Source organism: Planococcus citri, chromosome 3, assembly GCF_950023065.1.
Source record: "Planococcus citri chromosome 3, ihPlaCitr1.1, whole genome shotgun sequence".
NCBI lineage: Eukaryota > Metazoa > Arthropoda > Insecta > Hemiptera > Pseudococcidae > Planococcus > Planococcus citri.
The window spans coordinates 10,894,978-10,911,337 of NC_088679.1; the positions used below are offsets into that span (position 1 = coordinate 10,894,978).

The 16,360-nt window shown below is 33.2% G+C and overlaps 1 protein-coding gene across 2 annotated transcripts in view; it reads left to right on the forward strand.

The window, feature by feature from the left end:
- Positions 1-654: 654 nt before the first annotated feature.
- LOC135841174 (long-chain-fatty-acid--CoA ligase 5) overlaps positions 655-16,360 on the forward strand; it is a 28,793-nt gene continuing 13,087 nt past the window's right edge. For both annotated transcript variants that reach the window (XM_065358010.1, XM_065358011.1), the window contains exon 1: positions 655-964. The gene's annotated coding sequence lies outside the window, so the exon portion shown is untranslated. The remainder of the gene's footprint in view (positions 965-16,360) is intronic.

Sequence of the window (16,360 nt, forward strand, 5' to 3'; positions counted from 1 at the left end):
AAATAGACGTACATTCGTAATCAAATATCCCTCTTATGCCTCCCGAAAATAAGTTCGACACTGCCCCTACTTTAAGGTGGGTTCAAATAGTAACGTTCAAATAAAAAATTCTACTAAAACGTGCTTTTTTCGAAACAATTTCTCAAAAAAATCCTCTGATTAAAATTTAAAAAGGATTAGCGAGAGTCATTTTTTAAAATTTTTCTAGAAAGAAGTACCTATTCACCATTCAGGTGGGTATGTAATTTTAGACGAATACACAACATTTGAAAGAAGATTAGAAAATTTCATCATTCGTTCAGAACGACCTCAGCACATCTTTTTTATTTTATTCCAAGATTCGATTCGATATAAAATGCAAATTGACTTCTTCTTCCTCGCATCATTAGCTATTCAAATCCAAACTATAAAGTTCAAAAACACTGCACCACAGATACGTAAAAAAAATCCCAACTATCGAACCACCAATCAAAAGATTGCAATTTATGATTAAAAAATGTTCACATTTCACGAATAAAATTTCCAAAAAAAAATTTCACACTGAAAAACAATGCACAACACCGAATGAGTTTCCTCGTACCAAAATTTCAACTCCTCCCATAAGCCCTTCGGATCTCTCCGCAAAGAATAAAAAATAGACTATACTATAGAGAGTACACAGCATCCATATTAGTGTGAAGTAAGCTTTCAAAAAATTTCGTATCTAACGTAACGTTGGAACTCCTACGTATTCAAAAGATCATTCTACCGTTAGTCCTCGCGTGTGTCGTTTATCTCGCGATTAAACACTACTGGACATTTTTTTTTCAAACGTGTAAAAATTAAATCAACCAAAGAACGATCGTTTTATTCGCTGTGATTTTTCTTTCGACGTGAAAATTCGTATACTTTTGTGTTGAGTGTGGTTAATTATTTAAAAGTGCTTCTGAAAAACCAACTCGTAATCCGTGAATTTATTTTAATCGTAAGTAATGCGAATTAAATTTATAAAAGTGGAATACACTCGAGACTCACGTTATCTAACAAATATGTAATTACTCGGTTCTGTCAAAATCATAATGCTGCGTGTAGCTATTTAATCAACGTGTAATTTCAATTAATTCGAGTCTGTCGAAGAAATTACCATTGTTAGATAAGATATGTGATTATTTTTTAACCATTTCGCCGCAACGTTTTATTAAAATGTATTTTTTTCTATCGCCATTTACGTCAAAAAAAAAAGAAGCAAAATTTACCTCGATCGTGAAAAAAAATTACCGCGATTTCAAAACACGTGAATGATTAGAAATTTGTGATTTTTTTTCGAAATTGAAATAAATTTAGAAAATTGCACGTAATTTGTAGCCTACAACGATGCTTTTCTAAAAATGAATTTCGTCGTCCAAGGTATTCTATGCGGATATTTTTGGCAAAGGGTGGAAAAAATTCAAGCTATTCTGAATCATTACACAAATACGTTCAAGAACAAACCCTCTGGTGTGTATTTGTACAATTAAAAATGATGAATTATACACGCCTTGTACTCGTTTGGTTTCAGTGCGGCGCTTTTTTGGATTTTAATCAAAATTTACTCTAGCTCGGATCGCGTTGAAGTACAAATCGAGCCGACCATCCACGCCACGAATATTTAGATACAAATGTATACCATCTATTAATCATTTTTTTTTTTTGAAAAAAAATTCCAATTCGTTAAAATGCAACGAGAGTTGTCGTATAATTACAATTACATTGACGAGTTGGGAACTTGGGACATGTCATAGCGTATGCTACGAGTAGGTATAAGAAAACAGATGGAAATTTAGCACGATCCGAGTAATTATTTCAAGTGACGATGTGTGAATTTAAATCCACAATGACGTGTTCAAGTATCCATTATGATTTACATTACGTACATGATCATAATATTTTAGATGCAGTGGGGAAAATGGCGAGGAATATTTGGGTGACATTTTACATCATAATAATTATGTATTAACATTTTATTTTCGTAATTTATCAAAATTGGAGACGTTTCTAGAAAATTGAACCAATTTTACTAGGTACCTACTTGATTATAGATAAAATTTCACAGTCCATTAGAATCATAATTGAATCCCATAGTTTAAATAAACCGATAATTCTCCCATTAATTCGACACGTTCTCTGTCTAACATAAGTAAATCGATTAAAAACTCGATCAAGATCATTGCTAAAATTATAAAGTAATTCCATTTGGGCGATATAACGAAAATAAAAATAGATTTCTATGATGAATTGAACATCACACGCACGTAAGCTGTACTTCATATCGGGTGCCAACTTCAGGTGTAATAAAAACTATTCGATATCATTCACAGTTTCACGCAACTTATTTTTAAAATTTTTAATTCAACAGACATTCGGCGAGATGTGATTGATGTTTGTTTATTTTATCGAATAAGACGAGAATGAAGAGTAGGCAGATGAAGAGAAAATTAATGCTCTGGGATGAGTTGAAATTTTCAACTACTCAGCCACGTGTACAAGATTTGCAAATGGTTCCTGTTTCAGACTTCAGTAATGAGTAATGCAGACGATATGAGCTGTAGGAGAGATGTAAAAACATCTCGTCTAAAATCATCTAACAAGATCATTCTAAAAATGGAAAAATAGAACCGACAAATTCATTGGGAAATTCAAAATTTTTTCGAAATATTTGACCCCAACTTTTGATAATCTTCCCTACATTTTTCTCATTCAAAATCTGACACTTCATTCAAAAAATTAAGAAAATTTTTGGAGCACATATGAATGAAAAAAATCGTATTCAGTTCAATTTGGTAACTTGACCTTTGAAAAATGGATTTTTTTTCTCAAATTCTGGAACCAAATCGCTGGAAGAAAAATTAGAACGTGAAGAAGAGAATTGTGTCGTTTGATTTTTGATGTCTATGTTGAGAGAAAATCTAAAAGTTTCAGGTCAACGAACTTCTTCGAAGAAGTCTTTCAAAAAAAATTTCATCTCTTTTTCTCTGAAATATTCATCGCTCATTCTCAAAATACCTATAGCGTCTCGAATTCAAAACTGGGTGTTAAACTCTCGAATAAGTCTCAACACACTTTTCTCAACCTCCTTTCATGGCATTTCTGGCTTTTAAATAATTCAAAAATTAGCCCATTCAGTTACACAAATCCCAATTTACTGCCATTGCGGATTTGCAGTATTTTTAATGACTGCATTCCACCACCTGTCCTGATGATACCTACTAACTTTGTACTCGTATGAATGACGCATTAGAATACTTTCCATAGTTGCAAGTACCAATTAAAAAATTTTCATGTACTTATTTTTACATTCGTAAAACGTCCATTTATTTCAATTCTTTGAATTCGCGATGCAAAAACTGATGGCGTAGCTATGTTTAAAAGTTTACAAAAAATTAATAAGTAGGTACCTGCTTAAATGAATTTCAGCTACCTTCGTAACTACAAGTACTATTTTCATTTTAAAACCGAAATAATTGATTGATATAAATAGAATCAAATACCTACCAATACTAGGGATGTCAAAAAAGCAGGGAAATTGAAATTTTGTTCTATTCTTATGGGCTATTTTCTGCTTCTTGGAAAAAATTAAGATAATACATATTTTCAAAAACAAATTCTATTAAAAAATCGTTTAAAAATCAATCTGATTTTATCCTCATTCTAGTGCCTTTCAGAAGAGAGAGAGAGGTAAAGAGGGCAATTCGCCTCAGGTTTTCATGAGATATTTTTGAAAGATTCAAAAAAATGAAGGTCTTTTGATAAATAGGTAGGGAAAGAAGTACCAAAGGAAGAAGTATAAATACTGAACTTGCAAAATTAATTTAAAAATTTTAATTTTCTTATCAAAGGAATACTTGATTTTCATCCTTTTTTTTTCACGAGTTGATTTTTTTTTTTAGAAAGGGAGCCAAAATGATATACTAGGTATGTAGAGGTACGAGGTACTCCTTATAGACTAATATTTTCAAGGGTCCAAAATTTCCTGAGAACTGTGCGAAATGTCAAAAAAGGCTAACGAGCAACTGTATTCAACTCTGAAAATTTTCTATTTTGGTCAACATCATCGCATTTTGAGCCATACGACTTCTGACATGAAATGGAAATAGTGTATTCTTATAAGGCCAGAGTTTTCCAGAAAAATGCCATAAATATGTTGAAAGTAGCCCAGGTTATCAAAGCTGCACGTTGGTCAATCACCTTATTCCAAATTTTATACCTTTAAAAAAAATTTAAGCAAACTTTTATGATTTTTTCCATTTTTAATTTAGAATTTTTGGGCTATTTTGGAAGATTTAAACTTCTGTGAGATCCTTAATTTTTTAATTGAGCCTAGAATTTTTCATATTATGGTAAAAAAAATTGTGTAATTTGGATGTTCAAGGGACCAAGAGATGATTCCTGGTACCTAAAGGTCTTTTTCAATGGGTAATGTTGAAATATTTAATAGGTTTACAAATTAGGATGCTTTAAGTTTTTTTGGAAAGGATTTATTTCTGGCTTGGGTTTCTTTCCTAATATCTTGTATGTTTAACATATTTGCCTACCTATCTATCAAAAAGTGTCCAAAAATAACATTTCCTCAAGTTTTTTCCACATTTTTGAAAAAATTCTGAAAAATTTTAAGATTTGTGAAAAAGTTTAAATTAGGAAGGGGAGAAGGTAATGTAACCACATCAACTTTACAAAATCATCATCATCATCATTGAACTTTGACCCGGTAAACTGTTCAGCTCGTCTGGGAAAATGTAGAAGAATTGCTCGCCAATGTATCATCAAGTCTTTTCTTTGGTCTTCCTGTACTCCTCCTGCCAGTTGGAGTGTACTCTTTGACTTTTCGAGGGGACCGTTCATCAGGCATTCTGTCAACGTGTTTTCACCATTTCTTTCTGTAATCTTTCACTCGTCTAATGATTGGCTCTGCTCCTAGCTCCTTCAGGATGTCTTCCTTCCTTTTCCTATCTCGTCTAGTATATCCTACTGTGGCTCGCATGAATCTCATTTCCGCTGCGGTTACTCTACCTTTTATATCCTTTCTCATTGTCCATGTTTCACTTCCATACAGCAGCATTGGTCTTGCCAGCGTATTGTAGATTCTTATTTCCTCGCACATTCCAGGTAGCAATCTTCAGCCGGTGTTGTTTCTTCCATAGCGTGGGCTTTTTTGCCTGCTGCCCAACAGGTTTCCCATATTTTCCAGCCGGTTTCTTCTTATTCTTGTTTTCTCAAGAAATTGTTTTCTTTTGCTTCTATGGGTTTCTAGCCCAAGGAAGTATAGCTTGATGAGGGGGCTGCCCTCTGCGCCGTCAAGCTGACTTTCCCAAAGTTTGGTTATAGCGCTGAATTCTCGCTTTTGTACAGGACTTGTGTCTAGCACTAGCAGTATTTATGACTCTTGAGTATCGGGGTTTGCAAGCTTTGCTGCTCTTCCTGTTGCTGCTTCAGGAATATTTTCCAATTGTTTTCTCCTCTCCCCTGCTTCCTGAGACATCTTGATGTGGTAGCCCATTCAGGTTGCAGCTTTGACGCTGGCCACATGCCAAGGTGTTAGGTTTGGTCTTAGCCTCGTCCTCAGCTTCCATCCTGCCAAAGATGAGTTACAGGCTTCTGCCACGTGGATGCTCCAAACCTCTCTTAAGGTTTGTCTTCTCTACTCCTGGGACTGGAAGTTGTAGCATAGATTGTACTCACCTCATGCTCACCCAAGAGGCCCAAAATCATCAAATACGATTTTTTTACCATGGTTCTCTCTTTTACCTTTTAAAGGAACTCAAATTTTGAAAAATGGCAAACTTGATGTGAAATTAAGATTTTTGAAGCATTCACAAAGAAAACCGCGATAGAAAATTGTTTCTACATGTAAATTTGCATAAGTATAAAAAATTAGAAAAATTTTGCATGTCATATCCAGTATCCACTGATTTGCTTCAATTTCGGAGAGTCAAACTCCCGACCTCATTCTCAATTGATCCTCCTCTCCTAAAAATCTACCTGCCACGCCAAATTTTCGCAATTTTTCATTTTTCTTAAAATTTTGGAAACTAGAGGACTGTGCTCAAAAAATTAAGATGTAAGTATTACAATTTTTTGCATTTTCTCTTCAAATTGGAGAGAGAATGAGCCCTGGGGACACTGAGAAGTCGTATTCAAAAAATGAGTAGGCCTAGATATTCAAACTCAGCACCCTCGAAAGCATCACAAACGATGTACCACGGGTAATTTGAAACTTTCGGTTTGAATTATGGTCATGTGGGAGCATTGGTGGGAGGAAGAGAGTTGAGTTGGATTAAAAAAAATAAGCAAATATGTGAGCTCGGCGTTTTTAAATCATACCCAACAATCAACATACCTTTTCAATTTTGAAGTTTTTCAAAATTTACAGAAAATTTTTGAACCTTTGTACCCTCAGAGAGGCTGAAATCCCATTTTGAACGCTGGTTTGTCAAACAAAAGAATAGAACGTGTCTGCATTATTTATTTATTACTTATTATTTTTTTCATTTTCAAATCGTTGGTTTCGCAATGATTATGCAAAGTTTAGTTTTCACAGCGAAGTTCAATTTTGGGCTTATAAATTTTTATTATTGGTTTTGTATTTTTAATCTCAATATTTTCTGTTTGAAACCCTGCAAAACTAGTTTCAAAATATGAGCCGTCAAAGTAAATTTGTGAAAATCATGAGGCTCGACGTCTTTTTCTTCTCCCTGACGTGTTGGGATCGAAATTATGATGGCTATTTTACTGTACCATCGAGAGAAACCCGAGGGAGAAAAGAGAATAATGGTGGACCTCGCCATTCACAATTGATCATTTGTATCTTTTTTCACGTTTCATCAAAAATTCAAGCTACCCTTGAAAACTACGCTTTTGCAAACCCTAGAAAAAATAGCAGGAAAAGAAAGTTATGATTATAGTAAGCTTTAAAAAGCAGTTACAAAAACCTACTTTATTTGAGTTCAAGATAAGGAAATGGGGGGACGATTTTGGAATTTCCGAGACTTTTTTTTACGCAGGGAGGAATTTTAAAAAAAGAAAACATTCCTTTTTTCTTTTAAAAATAATTTTTCAACGCTTCATTTTTTTTTGAAAACATAATTTTCTTAAAAGTTCAACAATCATTAAAGTTTCAAAAGTGAGTAATTCGTTTTTGAATGTTAAAATTTTCTAAAAAACAAAAAAAAAACTATGTACGATTGTGGAAAAATGGTCTTTTCAAGTACTATTCGCAATAATTTCAATCAAAGTATTCAACTGCTCATAGTTTAAAAGCCCCAATTCACAAATTATTGACTCATAACTTCAATTTTCAAGTATCTACGAATGCTTATGATTTCTAGACTTTTGATCGCTGAATCATAAACTTAGACAGATGATTGGTTAGTCACAACTCGAAAATTTGTAATCATGATGGTAAATAGATGACCATTACCATTACTCACTGTCTGGCACCTACCTACTCACCAGCTACTGATTCATAATTACCAACTGATCAATTAAAACAACCAACCTTTAATTTATGGTTCTAATTGACCATTATTATCCATCAGTCTGGATTCATAGGTGCTTGAATAATTCTCAATTGTCGACAAAGTTCGAATTTTTTATATATTTTTTTTCTTTAAAAAAACCTATTCATTTTTTTAATTTTTGAAAAATTTGTAAAATTTGATACTTAGTCTACTCTATTTTGCCATAATAGAAAATTATAAATTATAAATTTAATACTAAGCAGAGGCACTGATGCGTAAATATTCGATATCATTTTTTTGCATTCACCTGTTTTAATTAATTTAAACATGCATTGCACCCCTTGGTGATTTGGGGTGTAATTTAAAACAGGAACGAAAGACAAAATAACTCATTTCCCCATTATCACAATATACGTAGCCTTATAACACCAAGGTAATTCAAATTAATAAAGGAATCGTGTTTTGCAGAAATATCTCCTTTTACCCCCTTCCCTAGAGCTCATATTTAATGCAACATACATATTTTCGTTTTGTTCACACAAAGTAACAAATAATACCATTCGAAATACAGAATAAAAAAAATGATAAAATAATTCAAAAATTTGCAAATAACACCTTTTTTTCTCCACATGCAACCACTTACTCGTAACTAAATAATTGGTTGATTCCTACACGTAAATTTAATTCAAATGTACGAGTACAAAACTGCCAAGACTACGAGTAATAAGTATACAATGTTTCGTCGGATTAGATTAGTATACCGATGAATTAACAAACGAAAAACTTGTATTATTAATTTGCTAAATTAAACTCGTTAATGCATTTAGTAGCAGTCACGCATTAACACAATAAAATAATGAAATAAAAAGCAAACTCGCCCAGCCATGAGCGAACATAAAATATATCGAGTACTTCTTCAACACGTGTTCGCTGCTCACGTTTTCATTTCCTAGCTCTGGTACTTTTGTCTTGGCGAATTTACCGTTAAATGACTCGATAAATTTTGAAAAAATTTACGTAATACCCTGCACAATAAGAAGTATAGGTACCTAATGTTGGTAGCTTACGAAGAATTGTAGATCTTATCACGTTGCAAAGCTTTCAGCTCGAAATACATCATTGTGAATAATAATGGTTTCTTCTACGGTACATCGAAAGTCCACTTGTATCAAATTTATGGTGTATTTTTCCGAATTTAATTACCAAGTCAAGGTCATCGTCGAGCTGCCAGGTTTCCTTTGCTTCAACAATCTTCGAACCTTGATTAAATCATTTTACGGTATCTCACCTATATCTACCTACCTACGAAATTGAGCTAGAAAATTTTCAACTTAAAGAATCTAGTTGCAGAATACGGAAGTTCAAGTGCATGTAAATGAATAATTACCATCGCAGCTCATCTTTCACCAGGTTAATCCTCTTCTTTGTTACGAAATGAAACGAACTAGCGATAAAAAAACCATAACAACAACAGAACACTTTTAACACGCATTCCTATCATACCCTGTGATTAATTTTACGAGAGTATTTAATTTAGGTGAAAAAATTTCCACCGAAAAATGTGATCTTTTAACATTACACCTGTGTTACTCACACCTACATACATGAAAAACTTGAAAATTTTTTGAGCACCGAGAGGAAAGGGGTAAAACCTCATCAAACCCATTACAGCTACACCGTATCCGGCCAAACAAGCGTTAAAAATTGGTCAATTTAATCCGCCATGCCACATCTAACCCATTTACGAATATGTACTTCCCATTGGAAAACATAATAATTTTCGCACATAATTTGCATATCCTTAAAAAGCAATTAAAACCACACTAAGCGTAAAATTACTGGAAAATAAAATCTTCGTCAAGTCTGGCGCGCTCACGTCGCGTGACAGGTGGCAAATGGTAAAATTTTATACGATGTGACGTGACGACGTCGACGTCACGACGACGACGATTACATAACGCGAACTTGTTTGATTATTAGGTACGTATTTATTGTTCGCTAACCCATAAATGTTTTCAAGTTGCACTTTACCTAAGTGTTAGTCCAACACTGATCCAGTCGGTTGACTAATCATTTTTTTTCTCTCATTATCTGCTTAAGTACGTATCATTTCGACGTATCTAGCCTACTGAGTGGCTAGCGATTGTTTTACCTACAAATACGTATACATACTCGAATGTTTCAAAATCGCAGGTACCAATACCTTACTCAAGATCACTGTGTATAATATTGTCTTATTCTTTTCATACTTAGATTCGATGGCTCGTGTATTTATTAATAATGTGTACATATCTGATAAACGTCTTTCACGTTGAAATATTACCGGCATGGGGGTCAGCGACCTATTCCGGTACATTTACAGAAAAGAACTTGCCCACGATTTTTTGTATGTAGTATAAATTCTTAAATGTAGTTATAAATAGTTTAGGCACAATTCAATTGACCCATCAATTTGTTCCCTTATCGGTTTATTCGATGGTATTTCAAGTTAACTATTTGGCATCGAACACGTTTTTTATTTAATTAGATGAGAGGTGAAGTGGAGAGTTTTCTAGCTGAATGAATAGAATAATAGGTACCTATAAATATTAGAAAGGCACCTCTCCCCATCATTTTAAAAGAAATTGGGATACAGAAATTCAGTTGCTGATGATACCAGTCAATTTGAGTTTTGCAGAGTTGGTAGTTTTTTTCAACTCCCCTCCCCACATTTTTCAAAACCGTTGCCATAAATTAGATATATTATGTATAGATGAGGAAAAAGTTCAACTAAGCCTTTAGTACTTAGTACTTACATGCGAATTCCTCGTTATTTGTTTGTAAAATTTTAAAACTTAAAATTCTCCTACCCAGAAATTTTTCTTCTAATCTTTATTATGTGAAAGGACTTTTAAAGGTTTTAGATTCTCAAAAGAGATGGAATGGAAGAAATAACGTTTCCTCTGACGAGGAGTATAATAAAAAGCAAGGCAATCTTTGATTCGAACGAAACCAAGCTGCATCGAACCAAAGGTATCTATAGAATTCAAGTTGCTGAAGCTCAATTTTGGATTTTCAGCTAATTTTTCAAAAATTAAAAAAAATCTGTTTTTACGACAGGTTTTAAATTTTTCACGTTTTTTTGACATAGTGTGGTTGGCCCGCATCTGCTAAGGTGGTTCTTATGTTAAGTACCCCTTAGAGGGATGCCTACTTTACTTACCCCTTATAATATGGAAACGGGTGTATCTATTTTAAAGAGTTAGAAATGTACAAATACTCGCATATTTGTACATTTGACGTCAGAGGTAGGAGAACCCTTCTTATTTTCAATATTATTTATTTGACAGGGTTCTGCTACCCCTATGACGTTTATTGTCCGAAATAGGGAAAATAGGCAATTAATTATGTAAATTTATTGCAAATAATGCTCGCTTATTGACAGGTCGCGGCATCTCTTTGAGATTTGCCGACACTGCGAGCATTTCTATGCCTTTTACACCATGTGACCATAGGGGAGGTGCCTATTTGACCCCTTTTTCCATATAAGAAATCGTTTTAGCGCCAAAAATCACTTGGCTCCTGAACCTGCAGTAAATGGTAACCTCATCGCAATGTCCATACAGTCGCGTTTTTAATCATAATATTTTGAACCATAAGTGGAGAAATATTTCATTAAATGATGGTTTTATTCGCGACCTACCCCTTTAAGCTTAACCACCATCGCGTGTGGTTGATTCGTGTTTAATTTGATCATGGATCTGATGATCAATAATTTGTGTCTTTTTGGTAGTTCACCCTGAACCGGTCAGGTACGGACTATGCAAAGAATTAAAATGTGCCTCATTTAGTTAAGTTCCATCAATGCCTTTAGTATTGGTAAGGCCCAGGAAAGCGATGGAAAAAGTGTACAGTTTGGTAAGTAAGTTCGAGTAACTTACTCATTTCTCATTAATTTAACCATAGCGATTAAATTAGTGCTAATGGTCAAGTTTACAATCTCTGAGGGCTATAGACTTGATCAATATAATTTATTTTATTTATTTTACTCAAATAGAGTTAGACAAAATTACATCTTGTTTCTTTTGGAAAATCATAATTTTACTCATTGGAACTATTCTCTGGCTTTTATAGTTACGATACAACAACGGCTACATAATTGTACTAAGATGTAAAAATGTGTAACTCTGCCTTAAAACGGTCCAATAAAATGATTTTAATTTGTTGTAATGTCTGAATTGATTTCTTTCTTTACAAGATAACTTTGCATATACTAGTTCAGCATAATGTCTAAAAAGCCTCTTCAATTGAGCTATCCATGCAATAGTACAATTATTCTACCTTAGGGAATAATTGGAAAAATCTAACCACTATAGGAAGGGATTCTTTTCTATATCAATTGACGCAGTTACGCTTGAATTAACTATATCATTTTATTTATTTTTTAACAAAATGAACCAGTGTGAATGATTACTTTCTTTCATATTCTCTCTTCGAAAATCGCCAGCTTTTAGAGCCGTCGAGAGCCAATGTGGGCTTGGGGCAAATGTAATTTGGCCCCATTTCTAGTGATGAAATATATAGAAGTTTTTTGAGAGGAGGGAGGGATGGAGAGAGGGAGGGGATTTGACTGAAAATTCGCGGACTGATTATGGAAAAATAATACCAATTGTGCTGATTCATATCATATTCAAATGATTTATAAAAATTATCATTTTCTATTTCGAATTTTCGGGGAACCTAAATGTGATTTTTTTTTATTTTAAAATACATAAGAAACAAATTGGCCTGAGCGAAGCAAGGGCAAAAGTTTGATTTCGAGAGCCCCAAAAACGATGTTTTTTTTTTAATGCAAGGGGTTTATTTTTGGGATTTTATAATTTTACAATTTAAAAGATTTTTTTAGGATGTTAATTTTGAAAAAAAATTGAGAGAAAAAGGTTCAAGTGAGAGCGAAAGCTCTTGAAAGTTTGCATTTCGTGAGGTATAAAAACTATACTTTTTATGCGAAAAGTTTATTTTTTCACTTTAAAACTTGAAAATTTGTATTTTGAGAGAACGAAAAACGATGTTTTTTTAATGCAATAAGTTAATTTTTTACCTTTTAAAATGTTGGAATTTGAAAGATTTGTTTTTTTAGGATGTTAATTTTAAAAAATAAAAGAGAACAGGCTCAAGTGACGGCGAAGGCTCATGAAAATTTGTATTTCGTGAGGCATTAAAAATAACGATACGTCTTCTTACGCGAGAAGTTAATTTTTTTGCTTTAAAACTTTAAAAAAAGCTTTAGAGGATTTGCGTTCTGAGAAGTAAAAAAACAGGGGTTTCTTTCATCACATGCCCATTTTTTGTAGGGTCCTTCATTCCTCCCCCTCTTGACAGCCCTGCCAGAAATATGTCATTCTGGAGCCTCTGAAGTCAGTTTTCAATTTTATCCAGGAATTTCTATTGTCTAGGAAGACCAAAAAATAAACTTTATCACTTAATAATAACTTTTATGTGCGCTTATTGGGCACCCCCTCGACTGTTTTAGGAAGTTGATGGTAATTTTTCAGAAAATGTCAGTTCAAAAAGAAATCTATTAATATCTGGAGAAAATTGAAATCATCCTGGAGGCTGAAGAATGACCGAAAACTGGCAATTCTCAAAACTTGATGGGAGGGAGGGGGGTTGAAGGCAAAAGTAAAGTAATCATTAGCAATGATTCGTTTTTTCCCCTTTTAAAGAGTAAAAAAATGTTGGAAAAATTGCCATAAAGTCAGCTTTTTGAAATTTCAGAAATTCAAAAACGAACGTTAGCACCTAAAATTTTTATTACCTACAGTTTAAAAACATAGCCGGAGACTCTGAAGTTTTCCAAGACCAGTTAAGATGCTGATGCGTGAAAGTTGAATTCAAATTCAAGGAATTATTCAAATTGGTTCACTTTGCTCAAGAAAATCTATATTTTCAAGACAAAGTTTTAAAATCACGCTTGAAGCAGTTTTTTCAAGTTTTTCAGATTTTTCAAAAATTTGCCAAAAATCCAAAAATGAACTTCAGGACTTGAAATTTTGGCTAGGTACTCGAGTTTTAGAACATGCTCTATCGATCTAACTGAGTTTAGTTCGAATTGAAGAGCGCCAATTCAAAAAATTCCCTTGTTAGAAAATTCCTTGCACTCGAACGTCGAATAAAAAAAATTCGTCAAACAAAATAAGTCTGAGAAAACTACCTGCTAAAAAAATTTGTTCACATTAAGAAAAATCATAAATAAGTAGTAAAATTTCATTTTTTAAAAAATTTAGGTAGCAATTTAAGAGATTTATTCTTGATTTCTACGATAGAAATAAGTATACGTGAATGAATTAACCTTCGATTGGGAGGCTAACACTTTGAAAATGGGATTTTCTAGTCATAATATACATATTTTTCTTTCGTTTCAAGGCCTATTTTTGATGTTAGTTGTCAATTTGACATGTTCGGAGGTTCAGATAGTGTTTATACGTAGGTACTTCCATTTTTTTAGCATTTCGAATTCTGGACCAACTCAATAATTTTTTTACAATTATTTTTTCGAAAAAGTTCAATACTTGAAGTAAGCATCAAAATGCTTGAAAAATTCAACAAAAAAATAAAATGATTAATTTGCAAAATGAGAGCTGTACAATTTATATTCAAGTTTCGCAATTTTTAGAAAAAATTGAAATCACACCAGAAAACCATTATTTTTTGGTTTTTGATTTTTGTAAATTTTTTCAAAAATAATGTGCCTTCAAAAAAAGTTGTCTTTTTTTTGTTACTCAAGTCTAAAATGGCTCTAGAACGCCATAGCGTGATCAGGACCTCCTCAAGGTGGTGACGAAAAGAAAAGGGGGCAAACTTTCATGACCAAGAACATTTTTTGTGACTCAATTTCACAAAAACAGTAGGTACATTTACGAGTATGTTGAAAGTGGGCTCCAAAATGCTAGAAAAATTGTAATAAATAAGAAAAGCCTAGGTACATAATATGTAGGTACAAAATTTCAACCACCTAAGTTAAATTTTTAGTTCCTTTCTTTTTGCAAAAATTGTTCAGGAAATTTTTGATTAAACTCTTCAAATTTTCACAGTGAGCTACCCTGTGAGCTTTGAAGTTGAAAAAAGACGCAATTTTGAACACGAACTCGTGTAAGATTTACAGTTTCGAAATATCGAAAAGAAAAAATCATCCCCCCATCTCCCATCCCCTGATCTCTTCGCCTTTCTCAACACAAATCAATTTTCAATCATAGGTAACAAATATATTTTTACAGCGGTTTGGTCTATCTTCGAATCTTCTCTCTTTCCATAAGTATTTTTTTTAAAAATAAATTTCTTTTATTTGATCATCGAACGATTTTGCAGTTCAGCTACTATTAAAAAACCAGAATTGATAAGCAGGTCCTCAAAATTCTATTCCATTTCCAAATTCTATGAAAAAAAATATCCTCAAACTTAATCACATCAAATACTTGGTAAAACAATCGGAAAATTTTTTCTCGATGCACACGAACGTATCAAACACGTGACAAAAGAAAACTAGGTAGGTATTTGTTTGCTTTCCTACGCTATCATTTCGCTATTTTAATACAATGAAAAAAAAAAAAAAAAGATACCGCCGAATTTGAAAGGGAACAGTATACACGTATTCGATATGAACCACGATAAAGAATATTATTAAGGTTGGTTTACTTCACTTACAAATTCTCGAATGCATTATAATTTGATAAGCTGATTAATATAATCAAGTTCAGCTGACACAAACCAGTACATCACATTCGAAATAAAAAAAACCATCGAAAAACATCGCTTTTATTGTTATTTCATGTAGGAAACCTCTACCTAGTACCTATATATCATAGATTCGGCAATTGACACCATGAATTTGAAAATTTATAAGGTCAACGACGTACATTTATGTACAAGAATAGGGTGCTTTAGTCGTATTAGGTCTAGTTATAGGAAGTAAATAAGAAAGAGCAAAGGCACACAATAATCTGCTGTAGTATATAGACAGGCTCAGGGCATTCGGCAGACTCTATATCGTGAAAATTTTCATACATTTTATCACGGTCCGGCGTGTCACGTCTTTTCTCTTCAAACGTGTATCAATACCCTTGACAAGGACCAGTCACCGAGTCAAAATAAATATCACGGTTGAATAACTTGCGAATATTCCAATATTTTTGTCATCAACGTAACTTACAAACATCTCAAACCGAATGAAAAGAAAACCTCTCGTATACTCGAATATACGAGTATAAATACTGAACTCTGGCCAAAATATTCATTAAAGTGGTAAAAGAAATGAGCAAACGCGTTGCCGGCCATAGACACTCGTAAACGACTAATAAAATTACCTCAATTATACTTAGTTACTTAGTTAAATATACTAAGAACATTATTCTATAATATTTTTTCATCATCCCCTTTCCTCGAGTAACCCTCCTACACTAGATTATATTCGTACCTACACCATGCGTATGGTACGAAATACGAAATAGGCATGCAGATCAATCGGAAACGTGAGCATTAATGGAATAATTGATGAGGCCGATGTTTTTATTTAATCTACCATTAGGGTCATTTGCAGTATACACAATTACACATATATACAGCGATAATGTAGTTTAAACATTGATAAACTCGCTAATACTCCGCATAACTAGGTCACGTCAGGCAATTCCGAATGTAAATTTCAATACTTTAATTTTCTAATCATCCGCGAATATTTTCAAAACGAGCATTTTCTCGAATTCAACGTCAAAAGCTTCAATTTTAGCACCAGAAGAGACAAAAATCACCTGATTTTTTTCACCCAAAATGCAACTTTCGTTTAAAAAAACTCGCAACTTCCACGTAAAGCTTCGAATAGGTACCCAGAGTAGATCTGGATCGAATCCAAA